This window comes from Engraulis encrasicolus, unplaced genomic scaffold, assembly GCF_034702125.1.
Source record: "Engraulis encrasicolus isolate BLACKSEA-1 unplaced genomic scaffold, IST_EnEncr_1.0 scaffold_557_np1212, whole genome shotgun sequence".
Lineage (NCBI taxonomy): Eukaryota > Metazoa > Chordata > Actinopteri > Clupeiformes > Engraulidae > Engraulis > Engraulis encrasicolus.
Window position 1 is genome coordinate 1 of NW_026945870.1, and position 7,500 is coordinate 7,500.

Here is a 7,500-nt window from a genome sequence, read left to right on the forward strand (position 1 = left end):
TTCAAGTCAAGGGCCCTTGTGGGCCCCCTGCCAAGTATGGGCCCCCCTGCCTCGCGGGGGCTGTGGGGGTATACTTTACGCCCCTGTATGGGCCCCCTATCTCCCTGGGCGAGGGACAACATACACCTTTTCCCCGCCTTTTCAAGGTGAGCCAATTGGTTGCAGACCCTGACAGAAAGATGTGCAGCTAGAAGACAAAGAGCGAAGCAATCAGTGAGACATACAGACAAACAGCCAGACAGAAAAATAGCCAGACAGACAGACAGATAGTCTGGTCTGTCTGAATGACTGACTGACACAGGCACGCACGCACACACGCACACACACACGCGCACACACACACACACACACACACACACACACACACACACACACACACACACACACACACACACACACACACAACACACACACACACACACACACACACACACACACACACACACACACACACACACACACACACACACACACACACACACACACACACACACACACAGCCAAGACAGATCAATGGGTTCACTATGAGGTCAATTCAAACTGTACGAAATCCATCACCAAGAAATGCCCACTCCCTTCCAAGAGGCTAAATAAATAACTATACCCAGGGCCGCGGCCAGCTTTGGCTGGGCCCAGGAGAAAATCATCACAAAGGGCCCCCCTACCCAATACATGAAATATAATGATGAGGCAGGGGGCGCTGTGGCGCAGTGCTCTAAGCCCCCCACATTTGGGCTTACATTGCCCATGGGGACCCCGGTTCGAGGGCGGCCGGGGTCATTTCCCAGCCCTACCCCATCTCTCTCTCACAACCGTTTCCTGTCTCCTCTCATACTGTCCTGTCATAATAAAGGGCAAAAAGGCAAACAAATATATATATATATATATAATAATGAGGACCCAGTTATGGTTGCAATATTGACATTTTCATCTGTAATGTTGAGTAGAGTTGGTAAACGTGTTATCCTCAATTCCTAGCTTGTGATTATGACACCGTCTTTTTACATTTGTCATGAAAATTGCCTTCCAGGGGGCTCCACAGCAACCTGTAGAATAGGGGCCCTAGGTCATACTGATTACGGCCCTGCACACAAGGAGACAAGAGTTCTAGAATTCTTACAGAAGTGTTCCATCAGATAGTATGAGTCCAAGTCTTGTCATATTGCCATTGTTCGGCAGACACCACATGTCTCCACTGTTTTATATTTCATTCATTATATTATCTATTTTATATTCGTTCTTTATTCATTCATTATAAAATATAAATCACTACTGCTGGTCAGTCTCCATGAGCATATATGCATGATAAATTACTGAATAACCAACTTTTGTGTTGAAATTGTATTGTATCTATTTAGAAAACAGTGACTTATAAATTACTAAGTTAAAAAAATAAATGAAAAGTGGACATACAAGGTTTCAGCCTGACAGCCACAATACATCAGCCACAGCAAGTCTGAGCCCCTACTCAGACTAAATGAGTAATACCCTCAGTGAGACTACACTGACAGCTGACACAACTTTTACTGAGCAGCTAGTTATTATGTACTGTATGTAGGAGGCTGATGTTCGGATCAGTTTTGCATATTTTCAAAGGTTTTTTTTCCCTGGTCTTTCAGACTTGATAAATGACAGGACAGCTTAAGAGAGAGACAGGACATTTTTGGAAGAGAGAGTCGGGTAAGGACTCGAAGGAATCAAACTCGGATCAGCTGCATAGCAGATGAGTGCCCTACTGGTAAGCCACAGCAGAGCCATCATGTTGCATGTTGCATGTCAGTGGTGTAGTCTATGTAGAACGCAGGTATACTACACAGCTGTTGCATGTTGCATGTCTTATTCTACTAAAAAAATAATTGATAGGCAAAAAGGTGTTTTAAAGGAGAAAGGTGTTTATTGACACCAATAGAGGTAGAGCTCTGGTGGCTCCCGCCTGCTTTTGAAGAAGTTCAATGAAGGAGGCACATGACCTGCCGAAAGATGAGGGTACGATGCCCTTGGGCAGGGCCGGATTAAGATGGCCAGAGACCCCTAGGCTACAGGTTTGTGTGGGGCCCCCCAAGGCAAATTTTGCATCAATTTTATATAGACAGCATCAATTACGTCCTAGAAAAGAAATATAAAATGTCTCCAAACTGTGCTCAACATGACAGATGTATTTTTTAAATAATGCAGCTTGTTACAATTCTGCAAGTTTTACCTTTTGGCCCATCAGGGCCCCCCTGGCATGTGGGGACCCTAGGATGCAGCCATATCAAGTCTGTGTGTTAATCCAGCCCTGTCCAAGGGTATAGTAGCAGTGCCGTGGGACGGTACCATGCTCAAGGTACCTCCGCCTTGAAGGAGGATGGACGGGAACACTGGTTAATTAGTGCCCCCATTAACCTGGCGGGGCTGGGAATCGAACCGGCAACCTGGCGGGCTGTAAAGGGACGTACACACACGTCGCTGCTAGTTACCCGCTCAGAGAATGAACTCAACAAAATGTCAATGTGTTCCTGCGAGACTAGCAGGCGAGTAGGCGAGTACTGTACAAGCGATGCGATGTGGGCGGATCCCGAGTTGAAAATATTTTATCTTCGAGCGACGCGAGTAAGCGAGTAACCAATTGGAATGCAGAGTTCGGTACTTCTCGCCTGTTCATTGGCAGTTAAAGCCGCGGGAACTTTCAGCGAACGTTCCATGATAGAGTGGCGAGTAGGCGAGCAAGCAAGAAGCTAGTAAATAGCAGCGACGTGTGTGTAGGGCCCTTAAGACTGGCACTCTGACCACTTACCAATGATTGTCCATAGTACGCAATACGATTGGATGAGTTAACAGCTACTCCTCTCCCACTCAGCATCCGTCTCTATGACTGAAATTCTATGTGCGAATTCTTGAGTATCTTGAGAACATACTTTATAAGTAAAATTCTTAAAATGTTCCAAAAATGGATACACGTCATTTTGCAAAGAAGCTCTTCTTAATACATCACTCTGGATAAGTAGTGAGTGTCACTCAATAGGGTCAGCTATACCTAAGTGCAATGTATTGTAAACGAGGTAACGCTTTATTTTACGGTACAGTATTTACTATGTACTTTCTGGGCAACAACTGGGTAACAGAGGGAAATTATATGGTACCTAGAATGTAAAAAGGGGGTAAATACGATGTAAATACTGTGTAATTACAGAGGAAAAAACTCAAAAGTTACCGTGAAACTACACTGTGTATTTTCTGGGTAACAGAGAGAAATTACACAATTGTTATCCAGAAAATACACAGTGTAGTTTCTTGGTAAGTTTTGTGTTTTCCCCTGTAATTACATAGTATTTACATCGTAATTACCCCCTTTTTTTCCCATTCTAGGTACCATGTAACTTCTCTCTACGGTACAGTATTTACTATGTACTTTCTGGGTAACAACTGGGTAACAGAGAGAAGTTACATGGTACCTAGAATGTAAAAAGGGGGGTAATTATGATGTAAATACTATGTAATTAGAGGGAAAAACCTCAAAACTTACCATGACACTACACTGTGTATTTTCTGGGTAATTATTGTTTGATGGCAATTTAAAAAAGGATGAAAGTACTACCTATTTACCTGTTTGTTTTACAGCAATACCACATTTCATTACTACACAGTAAATTCTGCAATGCTCATTTAACACTTAGAGAGTTGATTTGACATTAGTTGGACTCAAATGAACTCTTTAAGTGTTGAATTAACACCGCAACATTTACTGTGTAGGTTAATGTGCTGCTCTGGATTGTAATTACACAACTCCAAAGTCAGAACTTACAAGGAACAGTATTTCATTGTAGTTACTGTGTTTATCACAATACATACCCATTTATTGCGTGGGTAAATGTGGTACTTACCTGACAAAACAATTGCTGATGTCACACATTGCCATGGGCTTTATCTTCATTCTTGTAGCCGTTGAGTCAAAAGTGTTTGGTAAGTACATGGTAGGTTTCTGCACTGTTACCAAGTAACATATATTTATTTACCAGGTAAAAAAGGGGAAACTGTACTGTAAAGTAAAGCGAATGCTCTTACCAAAGTATTACCAATTTCTTACCAAGTAATTAAACTTGTTTCATAAATCATGTAAGTACATGGTAAGTTTCTGCACTGTTACCGAGTTACAGATATTCAGTTACCAGGTAAAGAAGGGGAAACTGTACTGTAAAGTAAAGCGAACGCTCTTACCAAAGTATTACCAATTTCTTACCAAGAAAATAAACTTGCTATATATCATGTAAGTACATGGTAAGTATCTGCACTGTTACCAAGTAACAGATATTCAGTTACCAGGTAAAGAAGGGGAAACTGTACTGTAAAGTAAAGCGAACGCTCTTACCAAAGTATTACCAATTTCTTACCAAGCAATTATACTTATTTCATGTATCATGTAAGTACATGGTAAGTTTCTGCGCTGTTACCGAGTTACAGATATTCAGTTACCAGGTAAAGAAGGGGAAACTGTACTGTAAAGTAAAGCGAACGCTCTAACCAAAGTATTACCAATTTCTTACCAAGAAAATAAACTTGTTATATATCATGTAAGTACATGGTAGGTTTCTGCACTGTTACCAAGTAACATATATTTATTTACCAGGTAAAGAAGGGGAAACTGTACTGTAAAGTAAAGCGAACGCTCTTACCAAAGTATTACCAATTTCTTACCAAGCAATTATACTTATTTCATGTATCATGTAAGTACATGGTAAGTTTCTGCACTGTTACTGAGTTACAGATATTCAGTTACCAGGTAAAGAAGAGGAAACTGTACTGTAAAGTAAAGTGAACGCTCTTACCAAAGTATTACCAATTTCTTACCAAGAAAGTAAACGTGTTTCATATATCATGTAAGTACATGGTAGGTTTCTGCACTGTTACCGAGTTACAGATATTCATTTACCAGGTAAAGAAGGGAAAAAAATACATCAAAAGCAAATCAAAGCATTATTGTGGAAATCAACATTTTTTTATTGTATAGTGTGGCAAACGACAGTATTGCAACTATGCTGCTCATTGGAACTGTGCTGCTTATTGCCAAATTTTATTATGTTTAGGTAATAAACTAATATATACTAGTATGAATGTAACCCACTACTAGGTATGTACACGTCGATGATAGGCCAGGTTCAGTATTTAGAGAATAAAGACACTAGGCTCTGGGAGAGTGCAAAAAGATAAGTGCAATTAAAAGACACCACACAAGGATATACTTTTTTTCTTTCTTTAGTTATGAATTGCAAGGTAGAAAATATGTACATATTCCCAAAATAAAAGAAAAGAATTGACCCTTTAAAATAAAATAAAATGAATTGTCCTTCAAAAGTGAGTAATTGTCTATTTTCCAAAAGTTGGGAACAGTCCTTTAAATCAGTCCTTTAAATCCTCAAAGAGAAAAGAGTTCCTTTCAGTTGTTCAAGAAAAAAAAAAAGAAAAAGTAGTTCCTTTATAGTAGTTCCGTTCAGTTCAAGGCCTTAGTTCAGTTTGTAAACCGTTAAAGTAACAACTCAAGTCAGTCAGTCAGTGTTGTTGTGACACAGGCAGGTCACAACCCTACCACATATGCACCATGTACAATGACACAGGACAGGATCCGACTCAATGGGGTGGGTGGCTCGCCATCAAACGCAGTCATCAATCCACAGCGGAATCCAGGTTCAAAAAACGTCACCTGTGTAACCATACCCTTAGTTAAGCTACACATGTACACAGGACAATGTTCACATTTCTTATCAAATATCAGTTCAAACAGTTTAAACTTAAAGTAGTTGTACACAGGGGTGGAAAGTAACTAATTACATTTACTCAAGTATTGTACTTGAGTAGCATTTATGAGTAGGCCTACTTTGTACTTTTTAAGTAGTTTTTAAAATGAATACTTTTACTAGTATTTGAGTACATTTGACCCAAGTAGTTAACTCAATTACACTGGAACCTGGCCTGAGTACTGAGTAAAAAATAGACAAAATGCCACGCAAAATAATGCCACAATCTGCCGGAAATGAAAGATTATGCAGGATGGCACACAGCATTTCCACGATTGTACTATCTTGGATCAATGTATTGGATGATGGCTGGTGCCAAGCAAGAGATGGAGGTTATGGAGGACGATATTCAAGAAAAAGAAACATTAAATTGTCGAGAGGAAAGCTTATTAAATGTACTAAGTACTTTTACTCAAATTGCATTTTTAAGTGAAGTACTTTTTACTTTTACTTGAGTAGATTTTTAGATAGGTAGGCCTACTTTTACTTTTACTCGAGTAGGATTTAGGCAAAGTAAAGATACTTTTACTTGAGTACAAATTTTCTGTAGCCTACTCTTTCCACCTCTGGTTGTACAACATTAATATCAATCTTCTCAAAGGAAAATATATGGAAACCGCATAAGCTTACACTTCATTTATACTGAAAAGCATTGCATACCATTCAGTTACATAACCATTATCAAATAACAGGATGAATACTATGAAAAACATCACTCGGTACTGAAACCGCGGGAATTACACACAGATATTGCCGAGCACAGTAATGATAAGGAGGACTCGTTCAGACCTCTCCCCTCGCACGTGATGGGTGCGTGATCACAAGCATGTGAATTACAGGCAGCTCATTCCAAGCTTTAAACTTACTCAATTCAACCAAAATATACCCTTTTCTCACTAAACACAACAAGTATGAACAAAACAAAATACAATCCTGAAGTTTCACCGAAGTATTTCACAGTGATAAGCAATAACACTCAAGTTACATCAGAAGGGAAAATAAGTTACAGGTGGTTGCCTTACCGAGACGATTCAACAGAAACAATACACGACGAAGCGCAGCTTCTTTCTCTTCAAAACACAAAAGATTTACAGAGCAGGTCGCTCGGTGGTCCAAAAGGAAACTTAGAAGTAGTTATCATTAACTTAGAATTACTTTTCTATCAATATCTAGCTCCAAGGTGGAGCAGAAGAAACGGAGTCTTCAATTCAGCTTTCGTTTCGAGCTCTTCTCAGCTCAACTGACTAGAACGGCTCCACGGAAAGCTGAATGCGTGGAAACGCATGTCAAAATAAAAGTCCCATAACGTAACTGTCACAGTAAAAGTTAGGCTATATCAAATATATGTTAATCGTGTTTTTAACAATAACAACCCATCATTCATGAATTGCCTTCTCAGTATTATCACTATTTATTATCCCATTTTACTATTTATGCTATTTAATTAACTAATACCTTTTTAATATGCATTTGTCAACTGGGTTACATGAACATAGTAAGTTTTGCAGCTAAAAATGCCTGTTTCTGGAAATTAAAAATTGAGGATCATGGAGAAAATCCCCCTTTTCATTTTTTCATTGATGAAAAATGCAATGTTTGCTGTCATAATACCTAGAAATTAAAAAGTGCTATTCATGAAAATGGAAATGAAGAACGGGCAGCAGGAATTCTGGAATGAAATAATAGGCCTAATAATAATAAAATACAGTGCATCTGTGTGTGTATGTGG

General features: G+C 39.4%; 1 long non-coding RNA gene across 1 annotated transcript; it reads right to left on the reverse strand.

The window, feature by feature from the left end:
* Window positions 1–5,216: 5,216 nt before the first annotated feature.
* On the reverse strand, window positions 5,217–7,446 carry LOC134444409 (uncharacterized). Its single transcript, XR_010033966.1, has 2 exons — window positions 6,794–7,446; window positions 5,217–5,677 (listed from the first exon to the last, which is right to left on the reverse strand). It is a non-coding gene; the product is annotated as an uncharacterized LOC134444409 (long non-coding RNA).
* Between the last annotated feature and the right edge of the window lie 54 nt (window positions 7,447–7,500).